The sequence below is a fragment of the Sceloporus undulatus genome, chromosome 2 (assembly GCF_019175285.1).
Source record: "Sceloporus undulatus isolate JIND9_A2432 ecotype Alabama chromosome 2, SceUnd_v1.1, whole genome shotgun sequence".
Taxonomy (NCBI): domain Eukaryota; kingdom Metazoa; phylum Chordata; class Lepidosauria; order Squamata; family Phrynosomatidae; genus Sceloporus; species Sceloporus undulatus.
The window spans coordinates 3,015,178-3,028,212 of record NC_056523.1 but is presented as its reverse complement, the minus strand read 5'-3'; the positions used below and the strand labels follow the sequence as shown (position 1 = coordinate 3,028,212).

General features: G+C 46.9%; 1 pseudogene; it reads right to left on the bottom strand.

Moving 5' to 3' along the window:
- Nucleotides 1-9,969, bottom strand: part of LOC121923056 — a 100,115-nt pseudogene extending 90,146 nt beyond the window's left edge.
- Nucleotides 9,970-13,035: the final 3,066 nt, after the last annotated feature.

Below are 13,035 nucleotides of genomic sequence, written 5' to 3'. Positions count from 1 at the left end.
TACATTCTTGCCGAAGGTTAACTCGACTTTTCACACTTCACAAGACATTTTGTTGCCCTCTTTCTGTCCCAATCCACAGAAGGAATTGGAAAAGATCTGGCACACCCTAGATGTCTGCAGGGCGCTTAAGGTCTACATCAAGAGGACAGCGTCATTTAGGACTTCCGAGGTCTTGTTTGTGTCATTCCGCCAGGGGTCCTGGGGTCGCAAGGTGTCGGTCTCCACTCTAAGCAGATGGATCAAGGCTTGCATCACTGAGGCCTATAAGACATTAGGCCTCACTCCCCCTGAGGGACTGTTGGCCCATTCCACAAGAAGTGCGGCTACCTCGGCGGCTCTGTTCACCAATGCCTCCTTGGTGGAGATTTGCCAGGCCACGACATGGAAGTCTCCCTCATCTTTTATCAGACATTACAAGCTAGATGTGTTTCAGTCCGCCGAGGCGGCCTTCAGTAGGAGGGTCCTCCAACAGGTAGATGAGACCGCAGGATCCTCTTAGGCACCTCCTTCCCGTCATGAGAGGGCTTTGGTAAATCCCAGACTACAGGAGGCCAGGCCCTCTCTGCTGGGAAAATGAACGTTGGGTACTTACCGTAAGACGTTCGTTTCCAGCATGAGAGGGTCCTGGCATCCTGCCCTCCCTTGGTGCCACCCTGCGGCTCAGCTCGACCTGGTGACGGACCTCCCTCTTTTCTTCTGTTCGCTGGTTGTTGGTTGTCTTGTTGCCTGTTTTTACTATTGAGTCTAGTCTCTTTGAGATGACCTTAGGTTAATTCTCTTGTGTTATCTGATTTTACCGATTAAAGGTTAGTTCAGTTTATTTCTATTCACTTGGCTTGTTATTGACTGAGGCCCAGGAGGGTGAGCTCCTCCCTATATAGGGGCCGGTCTTCTTTTGTCCCTGCCTACAGGAGCAAATGGGAGGTACATAACCCAGACTACAGGATGCCAGGACCCTCTCATGCTGGAAACGAACGTCTCATGGTAAGTACCCAACGTTCATTTTTCAGCAGAATTTTGCTTGCAGGGGGAGTTAATGCTATGGTCCTATAGTTGCTGCATTCTTTTGTATCTCCTTTTTTATTTAATGGGACACATATTGATCAATTTTTATTTTCCATAGTTGTTGGCATTTTTCAGTTAACACTAGAGTTGTTTCTGTCTGTGTACATTGTAGTAGTTCTACTGGAATAGAATCTGTTCCTGGTGATTTATCCTTCCCAGTTTCTCTGAGTACAGCTTCCACCTTGCTGTCTAAAATTTAGGGTTCATCTTTATATGATTTTTTCATTCTGTATGCCCCCCCCCACCAAAGTTTGTTGGAAGTGACCTCAAGGGCCTGCTAAATGGACAGTAATTGTTGGTACAATACAACCCATCATCCCATACTACTAAACTACAAAACATATGGAAGCTACATGACAGGATTTCAGATCCTGACAATGAGTCACAAGGTCTGAACTGTGAACAAAACATTGTCCACACTGCTGGCATTTGTATGGATTCACTTCTGCGTGCACTCTCTGGTGTCTCTCAAGATGTGACTTGCGAGCAAAACATTTTCCACACTGCTGGCATTTGTTTGGTTTATGTCCTGTGTGACCTCTCAAGTGACTGTCAAGGTGTGACTTGTGAGCAAAACATTTCCCACACAGCTGGCATTTGAATGGTTTCTCTCCTGTGTGGACTCTCAGGTGACTCTCCAGGTGTGACTTGTGAGCAAAACATTTTCCACATTGCTGACATTTGTATGGTTTTTCTCCTGTATGGCTTCTTTGATGAGTCAGAAAATTTGACTTCTGAGCAAAACATTTCCCACACTGTTGGCATCTATATGGTTTCTCTCCTGTGTGGACTCTTAAGTGACACTCAAGGTGTGACTTACAAGCAAAACATTTCCCACACTGTTGGCATTTGTATGGTTCCTCTCCTGTATGGGCTCTCAAATGCCTCTCAAGGTGAGACTGGCGAGCAAAACATTTCCCACACTTCTGGCATTTGTATGGCTTCTCTCTCCTGTGGGCTTTCTGGTGACTTTCAAAATGTGATTCCTCAGCAAAACATTTGCCACACTGCTGGCATTTGTATGGTTTCGCTACTGTGTGGACACTTTCATGAAACAAAAGATCTGACTTGCGAGCAAAACATTTTCCACACTGTTGACATTTGTATGGTTTTTCTCCTGTGTGAACTCTTTGATGAGTCACAAGGACTGGCTTCTGAGCAAAACATTTCCCACACTGCTGGCATTTGTATGGTTTCTCTCCTGTATGGACTCTCAGGTGACTGTCAAGGTGTGACTTCTGAGCAAAACATTTTCCACACTGCTGGCATTTGTATGGTTTGTCTCCTGTGTGGATTCTCTGATGAGTGACAAGGACAGGCTTGTGAGCAAAACACTGCCCACACTGCTGACATTTGAATGGTTTCTCTCCTGTGTGAACTCTCAGGTGACTTTCAAGGTGTGACATCTGAGCAAAACATTTCCCACACTGCTGGCATTTGTATGGTTTCTCCCCGGTGTGGACTCTCTGATGCGTGACAAGGACTGACTTGTGAGCAAAACATTTCCCACACTGCTGACATTTGTATGGTTTCTCTCCTGTATGGATTCTCTGATGCCTAAAAAGATTTGTCTTATGAGCAAAATATTTCCCACACTCCTGGCATCTGTATGGTGTCTGTCTCGTGTGGACTGTCTCATGTCTGAAAAGTTTAGTTAACTGAGCAAAACCTTCACCACAGTACTCACATTTGAATAGTTTCTCTCCTGTATGGACTCGCTGATGTCTCAAAAGATTTGACTTATGAGCAAAATATTTCCCACATTGCTGGCATTTATATGGTTTCTCTCCTGTGTGGACTCTCATGTGACTCTCCAGGTGTGAATTCCAAAAAAAAAGTTTTTTCACAGTCCTGGCATTTGTGGGGTTTATATCCTGTGTGGACTCTCTGATGTCTCAAAAGAAATGACCTGTGAGCAAAACATTTCCCACAGTCCTGGCATTTATATGGTTTCGTTCTTGTTTGTGCTCTTGTGTAGCTCACAAGATGTGAATTGTAAGCAAAATATTTCCCACACTCTGGGCATCTGCATGCTTTCTCGGCTATGTGCACTCTCTGACAATTCCCAAGATACAAATCTCCAGTAGCATGTTTGCCAGACAATTCTAATTTAAAACCATTCATTCCAGTATGGCTTCTTTTGTGAAGACTAGGCTCCATCTTTTGGGCAAAGCATTCCCCACACAAAGTGCATTTATACAGGGCCCCAGTGGTACCGTGTTCTTCTTTCATGTGGGTTGGCAGGTTTTTGGCAAAACCTAGTTTGTGTCTAAAGCACTTCTTGTACTTCATGCTTACTTTTGTTTTCCACCAGTTATCTCCTATAAAGAAGGACAAAGATAAGCAAGACTGTCTCAGCATTCAGAAATGAAGACACTAGTAAAAGTGGTGCTAAGCAAGCTCAAAAGGAAAATATATATCATAGATATTAATCACAAAATGGAACCTCTTAATATGCCTGAAAACAAGGACCAGAACCAGTTTGCACCAGTTCATCAAAACCCTGTCTGTATTGTGTGTGAGAAAGAATGAGTGAGTGAGTGTAAAACAGGATGGTGGGGGAAAAAGGAGATGAGAATGAGATGCTGAAGGTAAAATGCTGAAGTAGTGCAGATGAGTCTGAGGGCAAGAAGAAAGCTGGAGAGTAGAGGAAGAAATGGACAACAATCAAGTATATGGGAGCAAGGAGGGTGTGGCGGGAGGGAAGCAAAGGGAAGCTGGAAGTTTGAGACAGTTCATCTCCAGAAGCTAGCATTAGAATGGAAAAGCAGGTGGGATGTATATGTAGCCAAATGGTGTGAGGGTTCAGGGAGGGAGAGATGAGGAGAGAGTTGAGGCTGGCCAATCTGTGCCATCACTCTTGGGGTGGGGAGGGGGGAAGAAAACACATCTCTCCTTGGGAGTTTTGCTTGTGTGTGCAGATATACTCATCCTCAACAAGGTTTTTGTGTATACAAACGTGTACACATTTGGGCCAAAATTTAGAAAAATTGTTAGTTATTCCGAGTGGTCCTGAGGAGCAAGTGCTGCCTGGGAGGCCATGGCTTTATGGCCTTATTGTGGACCTTCCGAGAGATACCTTCCAGTCCACGTGGAGCTAGATGATGCATGCCCTCTGAACTACCTGAAAAATCTGAACGATGTTTTGCACACACACACACAACATTCCTGAGGGGAAGTGGGGGCAGTTTTGCCACCGTTGGGCCCTCTCTGAGCCATTTTAAATCTACAGGAGGCCTTTTTCCAAGGGGAAGTTTGAGGCCTGTCCAGTGCCTAAAAGGGCAAAAAACATTAACACCCACAATTTCTTCCTACTAAATCCTAGGATTGGCAGTTTAGGGATTGGTATGTAGAATCCCCAACTAAAGAATAAATTACAAATCCCAAGATTCCTCAGGATGTTGCCATGACAATTAAAGTGGGATCATAGCACTATGACTGTGTAGTATGAAAGGACCCTCAGTCACCACAGAGCAGTGGATTAAAGTTCCTTACCCAGGGAGGACACATTCTCATAGTTTTCCATCATAACCTCCTCATACAAAGATCTTTGGTCCCGATCCAACAGTTGCCATTCCTCTTCTGTGAAATACACAGCCACTTCTGCAAAGGTCACCTGCAACAGAAAATAGACCTCATGCAGACAGTGTCACATCAAAAAAACATGGTGCTTCCCAAATATTAATCACTTTGGAATAAAGAAGCTCCTCTTGGTCGGCTGAGAACGGAAACAGCACTCCCAACCCATGACCTCCTCCATTACTAAAATGGAAGATTGAAGACAGCCCTTTCTCTTTTCTTACCTTTTTTGGTCCAAGTGACGTTCAGCAGTAACTGCAGTGCTTAAAGAGTGAGGTGCACTTGCCATTTTGAGTGCTTGAGTTGAAGCATAGTGCCAGCGGCCATTTTTAATAGGGGGTTACTGTATTAGCCTCTCTGCAGAGAGACTGTGGTGGCCATTTAATAGGGGCAACTCTGAAGTGTATGCTGAAGTCAAATTTATATTTGAGTATTTTTCCATAGATAGGATCCGTACCTGTTTAGACTGGGAGTTCAGAAGTTCAGAAGGATCAATAGCCACAGAAGCAAAGATTTTCTTCCTATCCCTTGACTGATTTCCTTTCTGCTTTTTGGGTTTCTTTGGATTTCCTAATTCCTCTTTTTCCATGACAAGCTTGATTGTTTTCCGTGATGTCACAGCTAGCTCTCGATAGGTCTCATTTGCCTGCTCTTTTTCTGTTTGAGGAAAAAGAGAAACATCTCTATAACAGTAATCTCTTCTAAGTCTCCAAGACCCCCCGCCTTCTTCTTAATATGCTATCTTAAAATCTACATTCCCATTGAAGCATGCTGCTATCACAGCCAATAATATCCTTTTCAATCAATTACCTCCTCCACTAGGCAAAGATACCTGCCTCTTTTAGTTCCTGGTGACAGCATAATAGAATCTATTTCTGGATAATTTTCAAAAGCAGGGGAGAAGTTACAACTGCAATAAAGTAAGGAAGTAAAAGTAAAGAATGGCCCAGTTGGCAAAAACTCACTGCCTGGCAAGAATCTTTTTTGTCTGTCCCCAGGCAGAGTCTCTGGTCAGATACAGAATCATAGACTCATGGACTTGGAAGAGACCACAAGGGACATTCAGTCTAGCCCTTCGCATACAGGAACTCTCAACCAAAGCCTACCTGACAGATGACCATCCAGCCTCTGTTTAAAGAACTTCAAGGAAGGAGACTCCACCACACTCTGAGGAAGTGTGTTTCACTGTTGAACAGCCCTTACTGTCAAGGAAGTTCCTCCTAATATTGAGGTGGAATCTCTTTTCCTGTAGTTTGCATCCATTGTTCCCGATCCTATTCTCTGGAGCAGCAGAAAACAAGCTTGCTCCCTTCTGAATATGACATCCCTTCAAATATTTAAATAGGGCTATCATATCACTCTTAACCTTCTTTTCTCCAGGCTAAACATACCCAGCTCCCTATATCGTTCATCATAGGGCATGGTTAGGCAATGATGGCCCAAGACCAGCACTAGGCCTGCTTGTGTCCTAGTCTTTTATATGCAAAAAACAAATATTCCAATACTTCGGAACCAAGCCAAGCTTATGATACTGTCATTTTCCTTTCATGAAAGATTCTATTGACAGTTTGTGAATGAGACAGCAGCCACTGTTGCCAATTACAGGGTGGTGAGCAGCTTTTGCAGGGACTTGGCAGTTGGCAATATATGGAGACTGGCAGAGGAGCCTGGCAATTGGGGCTTGCTGCCACCTCTGCTGCTGCCCTATGTTCAAGTCCCCGTCTTAGGGACTTGAGCATCCACATGTTTTGGTAATTGCAAGGGGAGGTGATGTTCCTAGAACCAATCGCCCTTGGATACCAAGGACCACACTGTAATTACAAACATCTTAGATTATATTCATCCGAGGTTAAAAGATGGCACTCAGATCTGCTCTGACTTGGATGCTATACTTGATAAAATTCCAGTCAATGTAACTTTGCTGTCTGCTTGTTCAGAATTAATGGATACTTTTTAATTTGTGCAGCCTGAGGATGCGGACAAGATCCTTGGAGAAGTGAGAACCACCACATGTGCCTCCCTACAACAAGACAAGATTCCAACTTGTCTAAAGGAGGCAGTTGTGAGGCTTTTGTCAAAAAAGCCATCCCTGAATTCTGCTATAATAGATAATTATAGGGCAGTGTCAAACTTAACATTTTTAGGCAAGTTATTGGAGGTTTCTGGATGAAGCAGATGACCTAGATTCATTTCAATCTGTTTCAGAGACAGGCTTGGTCACCTTGGTGGATGACCTTCACAGGGAACAAGACAGGGGGAGTGTATCCCTGTTGGTTCTGCTGGACCTATCAGTGGTTTTTGATACCATTGACCATGATGCCCTCGTGGGCTGCCTCACTGGGATGAGACTTGAAGATACAGTCAGCCCTCAGTATACACGGACTTGTCATCTGCAGATTTGTATATCCATGGACAGTAAGCCCGCATTGTCCCTAGTGGTGGCACTCCACACCCAAAGTGCTCAAAGCAAGTGAGCATGGGCAATGGCAGAAGCAGCAGCAGCCAGGAGGTGAGGAGAGATGAAGTGCGAAGGGTCGGGTGGGCGGGTGGACTGACCAGCGGAGGGGCCCACTAAGAGCGGGTGAGCAGTATTATTATTATTATTATTAACCTTTATTTATGAAGCGCTGTAAATTTACACAGCGCTGTACATGCAATCTTTTTAGTTAGATGGTTCCCTGCCCTAGGGCCGGAGGGAGGAAGAGGGAGGAAGAGGAGCCTTCAAGACCCCCAGGCCCTGGAGGGGGGCAGCATCCTGGGCTGGACATCAGTGCCACAATCTCCTCAGGGGTCCATGGGGGCAGCAGATGGACTGAGGGGCCCTACCCTCTTCCCCTTCCCAGGGCCTGGCTGGGGTGTGTGTGATTCTCTCCTCCCTCCCCTCTTCTTTGTCTCCGGCTTGGTGGTCCTGAAGGGAGAAACACCTCCACTCCCACTGCCTTTTGCCTTGCCTGGCTGTCCCTAACGGAGGCATGGTAGCATATGTCGCCACTGGGGACAATGGAACTTGAGCATCTATGGATTTTGATATCTGCAGGGGGCTCCAGTACGGATCCCCGTGGATACTGAGGGCCAACTTTACCATTTTACAGTTCCATTTCTTCGATCCCTTCTAAGGCAGGTTCACAATTTGGGGGTACTCCCGGACTCATCTTTGAATCTGGAGGCCTAGGTTTCTGCAGTGGCTAGGAGTGCTTTTGCACATTTATAGCCGATACACCAAGTGCAACCATTCCTTCGGACACCTGATCTGGCCAAGGTGGTACATGCCTTAGTTACATCCGATACGGGTTATTGTAACATGCTGCATTTGAGGAGTATTCAGAAGCTGCAGCTGGTCCAAAGAGCTACAGCTAGACTTTTAACTGGGGCAGGTTATAGAGACTACACAATGCACCTTTTGCAACAGCTCCACTGTCTGCCTGAGACTCAAACTTCCCTTCCAGGGCAACAGCCTTGGTAGCCTTGGCAGATAACCTATGCAGAGAACTGAACAGGGGGTGTATGTCCCTGTTGGTTCTGCTGGATTTCTTAGCGGTTTTTGATACCATTAGCCATGGTATCTTTCTGGGCTGCCTTGTTGGTATGGAACTTGGAAGTACTGTTTTATAGTGACTTCGTTCCTTCCTGGAGGGGCAAACTCAAAAGGTGGTACTGAGGGACTCCTGTTCAACCCTGTGGCAATTGACCTGTGGGTCTCTCAGGGTTTTCTGTTTTCCCCTATGCTATTTAACATATACGTGAAACCACTGGGGGACTTCATCTGAAATGCCATCAATATGTGGATGACACCCAACTCTACTACTCCTTTCCAACTCAATCCAAGGAGGCTGTCCTAGTCCTAAAACAGTGTCTGTCATTAGTAATGGACTGGATGAGGGCAAACAAATCGCAACTTAATCCTGACAGGTTGGAAGGCAGATCAGGGAGTAGGGATTCAGCCTATGTAAGATGGGGTTACACTCCCCCTGAAGATGCAGGTTCACAGTTTGGGGGTATTCCTGGACTCACCTTTCAACCTGGAGGTCCAGGTCTCTGCAGACCAGGAGTACTTTTGTATTTTAAACTTGTGTGCCAGATGCGCCTGTTCTTTGAGATGCTAGATCTGGGCAAGGTGGTACATGCCTTAGTTAAAACACATTTGGATACTGCAATGCACTCTACTCAGGACTGGCTCTGAAGAGTGTTCAGAAACTTCAGATGATCTAAAGAGCTGCAGTCAGGCTGTTAACAGGGGCAGGTTATAGAGATCACACAATGCCCCTGCTGAAACAGCTCTACTGGCTACTAGTTTGTTTCCAGGCACAATTCAAAGTGCTGGTTATGACCTATAAAGCCCTATATGGCTCAGGTCCAGGCTATTTGGCAGACTGTATCTACCAGTATGAACCAGCGCAAGCTCTAAGATCCTCAGTAGAGACCCTTCTCTCTATTCCACCACAATTGCAAGCACGGTTGGTGGGGACATGAGAGGATTTTGTCAGTGGCTGCCCCTAGTTTAATTCTGCACTAACGTTTACTTTTTGTATGTTTTTAATTTTGTGTTGTTCTTTTACCTTGTGAGCCACTTTCAGACCTAATTTGAGGGAAAAACAGGATATAAATAATAATTCCACAGAAATAAAAAATAAATTATTACAACACTTTGAAACCTGGAACATCGAGGAGTTAAATATTCAGAGCTTTTGTCCCAAACAACCTTTTCTTCTTTTTATCTATGCACTGATACATTTCAGATTCTGTGTTATTACATTTTAGCTCTTTTCTAATTGCTATAGTATTTCTAGAGGATTTTATAGTGCGTTTTACTTGTTTTAGTGTTATTTTGTGTTATTTTGAAATGGCCTAAGGGCTAATCAATAAACACTTCTATCTATCTATGCACAGAGTGGGGAATACTACAGGAGGAGTATTAAATCCCAAAATTACCAAGAAAAGTGTGCTGTTTCAATCTCCCTCTGCTCTTTGAAACAAATAGCCTCAGAAGGGAAAGACCAGGCACTGCACTCATATCAGATGAATCTCTGGAAGCTTTGTTCCTGCTAAAATTGAAAAATTAACATTTAAGAAACAGCTTTGGATGAGCTCAGGTTTGGCCCAGTGTGGCTTGAGGTCATAGCCTGGCATCCCAAGAGCGGAGTGACAAATGCCAAGAAAAAGGAATTAATCCCCTCAGCATCTATACACCAAAGGCAAAATGAATACTTACCCAGAGAGACCACCTTTCTATCATCCTCCATCCTGACTTCCTATTAGAGAGCTCTCCGGCTTGGATCCAGGAGGTCCCATTTCCTTTTAGAGAAATTACTTCCTCAAACTAGACCAGGAGCTGAAAGAGGAAAAAAATAAAAACACTTCTGTAATCACAATTCATCCTTCTCTGCAGACAGCAATTCTCTACATTGCTACTAGATTTAAAAGAAAAAATCACTGGGCAACTCCAAGTGAGATTCACTCATGCATTGATGAGTCTTGGTGCAGTCCTTGGGGAAACTGGTAGGAAGAACTTCACCTATGCCCTCATTTCTCTTTAAGGTTTTAATTAACAAATGGCCTGTTACAGACTGCCAAAATAAAGCTGCTTTGGGTCTCTTTGGAGGCATGCTATTTAAATGATGCATGGGTCCTAAGAGTCCGGAGGTTGCACCAAAGCCACACTCCATTCCTAAGCACCGGAGTACAGCTTTGGTGCAGCTTCTGGATTCTTTGCCATGTACTTTTGGGGGAGTGATACTAGGACCCCTTCTACCTCCACTTAGGGCAGAAAAATGAAATGCCTAGATATAGGATGAGGTAAATCTGGCTCAAGACTACATGTGAAAGGGATCTAGGAGTCCTAGTAGATTACAAATTGAACATGAGCCAACCATCAGGGGCCAGCCTGAAGAAAGAGGCTCCTCCCTCCCTAACTGCCCGCCTGCCCGCTTTCCACCTGGGCAGGAGCGGCCCAGAGAGACTCTTCCTTGCCGCCGGAGCGGCGTTTCTCCGGGGGGAGAATCGAACTGTATGTATTGTATTTTCATTTTTTTGTAAACCGCCGTGATCATAGGAAACGGCGTTATATAATAAAATTTCAACAATCAATCAAATGTCATGCGGCAATGCAATTTTAAGCTGCATCAATAGAGCATAGAGTCAGATCAAGGGAACAACGTACTCTATTATGCTTTGGTCAGGCTCACCTCAAATACTGTGTCCAGTTTTCTGGGCATCCCAATTCAAAAAGGAGGTTGACAAACTGGAGCATGTCCAGAGAGGGCGACCAAAATGGTGAAGGGTCTGGAAACCATGGCTTATGGAGGAAAGACTTAGGGGCTATGTAATCAGCCTGGAGAAGAGACGTTAAGGGGTGATATGATGGCCCTGTTTACATATTTGAAGGGATGTACATTGAGGATTGTGCAAGTTGTTTCTGCTGCTCCAGAACTAGAACACGGAACAATGAACCAAGCTCAGGAAAGAGATCCATGTAAACATTAGGAGGAACTTCTGACCATAGGGCTGTTTCGAAAGTGGTACACCACTCCTCGAAGTGTGGTGCAGTCTCCTTCTTTGGGGTCTTTAAAGCAGAGGCTGATGGCCATCTGTCGGGAGGCTTGATTGTGAGTTCCTGCATGGCAGGAGTTGGACTGATTGGCCTTTGTGTCTCTTCCCAACTCTATGATTCTATGATTCTACCATGGGGGGGGCAAAGTTCAGCCTAAGGACACCTCCTGACCCCCTGCCTCCACTCCGGACGCTGCCGCCGCGACTGACGTCGCGGGCTGCACCCTTCGCCGGGCGGCCTCCTCCCGGTGGTTTTGGAGGTGCGCATCGCGCACCGCCCCGGAGGGCCGCCCTGACTTGGGAAAACACCCCTTTGAGAACCGGGACAGTCTGGCCTTGGCGTTTGGCGGCCAGTTTAGGTGTTGCCCTTTAAGGCCACCTGGGGGGAAGTTGGGGGAGCCCCGCCAGTGTGAGAGCGGCGGGATAAAGCCGGGCAACGGACCCCTCTCAAACAACCCCCTTGCCTCCACCCATCCGGACCTGCCTCGCCGCTGACGTCGCTGGCTGCACCCTTTCGCCGGGCGGCTCCTCCCTGTGGTTTTGGAGGTGCGCAGCATCGCAGCGCCCCGGGAGTCCGGCCATGGACTTGGGGAAAACAGCCCCTTTAATGACCTGGACTTGGGGAAACAATCGCAGCTGCGGAGCGGCGCAAAAGTTGCGCACTCCGGCTGGGCGTGGGAAGGCTAGGTTGCCTTGGAGCATAGATCCTGCATGCGCCCCGCTCCACTACCGCCATAAATGTTGGGGGGAGGATAGGTATGCGGTTGATGCTGGGCCGGGACGACATCTGGGAGGAGGAGCTCCAATTGAGGTTTGTGTGGGGCCAGGGGGAGGTATGGCGGGGGAGAAGGGACTTGCGTTCCAGGGGAAGCGAGATAGATCGATATACCTATCCCGCTTCCTTCCCCCCTCCCAACCTGAAGGACCGGAGGGTCCTCCAACCGCGCCACAAACCCTGTCGCGGCTCCTGTGCAATGCCAGGTCCATTAATAACAAGGCCCACATCCTCCAGGATCTCCTGAGGACTCAATGTGACTGGTTGAATTAACCGAACCTGGCTGGGCCGCTGAAGGGGAGGCTGTGGGGGCTCAGGCCCTGCCTGCTGGGTACGCGGTGAAGGACGCAGCCAGGTTAGGTGGGCGGGGGGGGTGTGTGGCTGTGGTACTATGAAACACAACACGTGTCCCTCACCAGGAACACATCCGACAGACTTCCTACATCGAGTGTATTTACCTGACCCTAAGGCTAGGGACAGTCTAGGGATCTGCTTGTGTATCGGCCACCCCGTGCATTACGGACTCCCTTAACGAGCTGACACAGTTTGTTCGCTGAGCTGATGTTGGAGACGCCCAGGCTTCTTGTCCTGGGCGACTTCAACATCTCCCTCACGGCCAGCTAGTTCCACCGGTGCGGCTCGGGAATTCATGGAGACCATGGCGGCCATGGCCTGTCCCAGCTAATACAGGTCCCACGCATTGTGCGGGTAATACTCTCGATTTTGGTCTTCTTTTCGGATGCGGAAAATCCGTGGGCGGAAATAGCTAATATTCCCCCCTGTCATGGACGGATCATTTCCGGGTAGAGGCAAAATCAAGGCTTCTACCCGATCCCCCCCGGGGGTGGTGCGATTAGAATGGTCCACCCTCGAAGGCTGATGGAACCTGAAAGGTTCCAGAACGCTTAGAGGGCTCACGTTGGAAATGACGAGACTCTGTTGATGCCCTTACCGTATCTGGAATACCGGCCTTTCTGGGGCTATACACAGAATCGCTCCCAAGCGTCCTCTCAGGCCGCTCTTCCAATCGTAAGCCTGGTATAACGGAAGATCCTCCGGGCGAGGAAGCG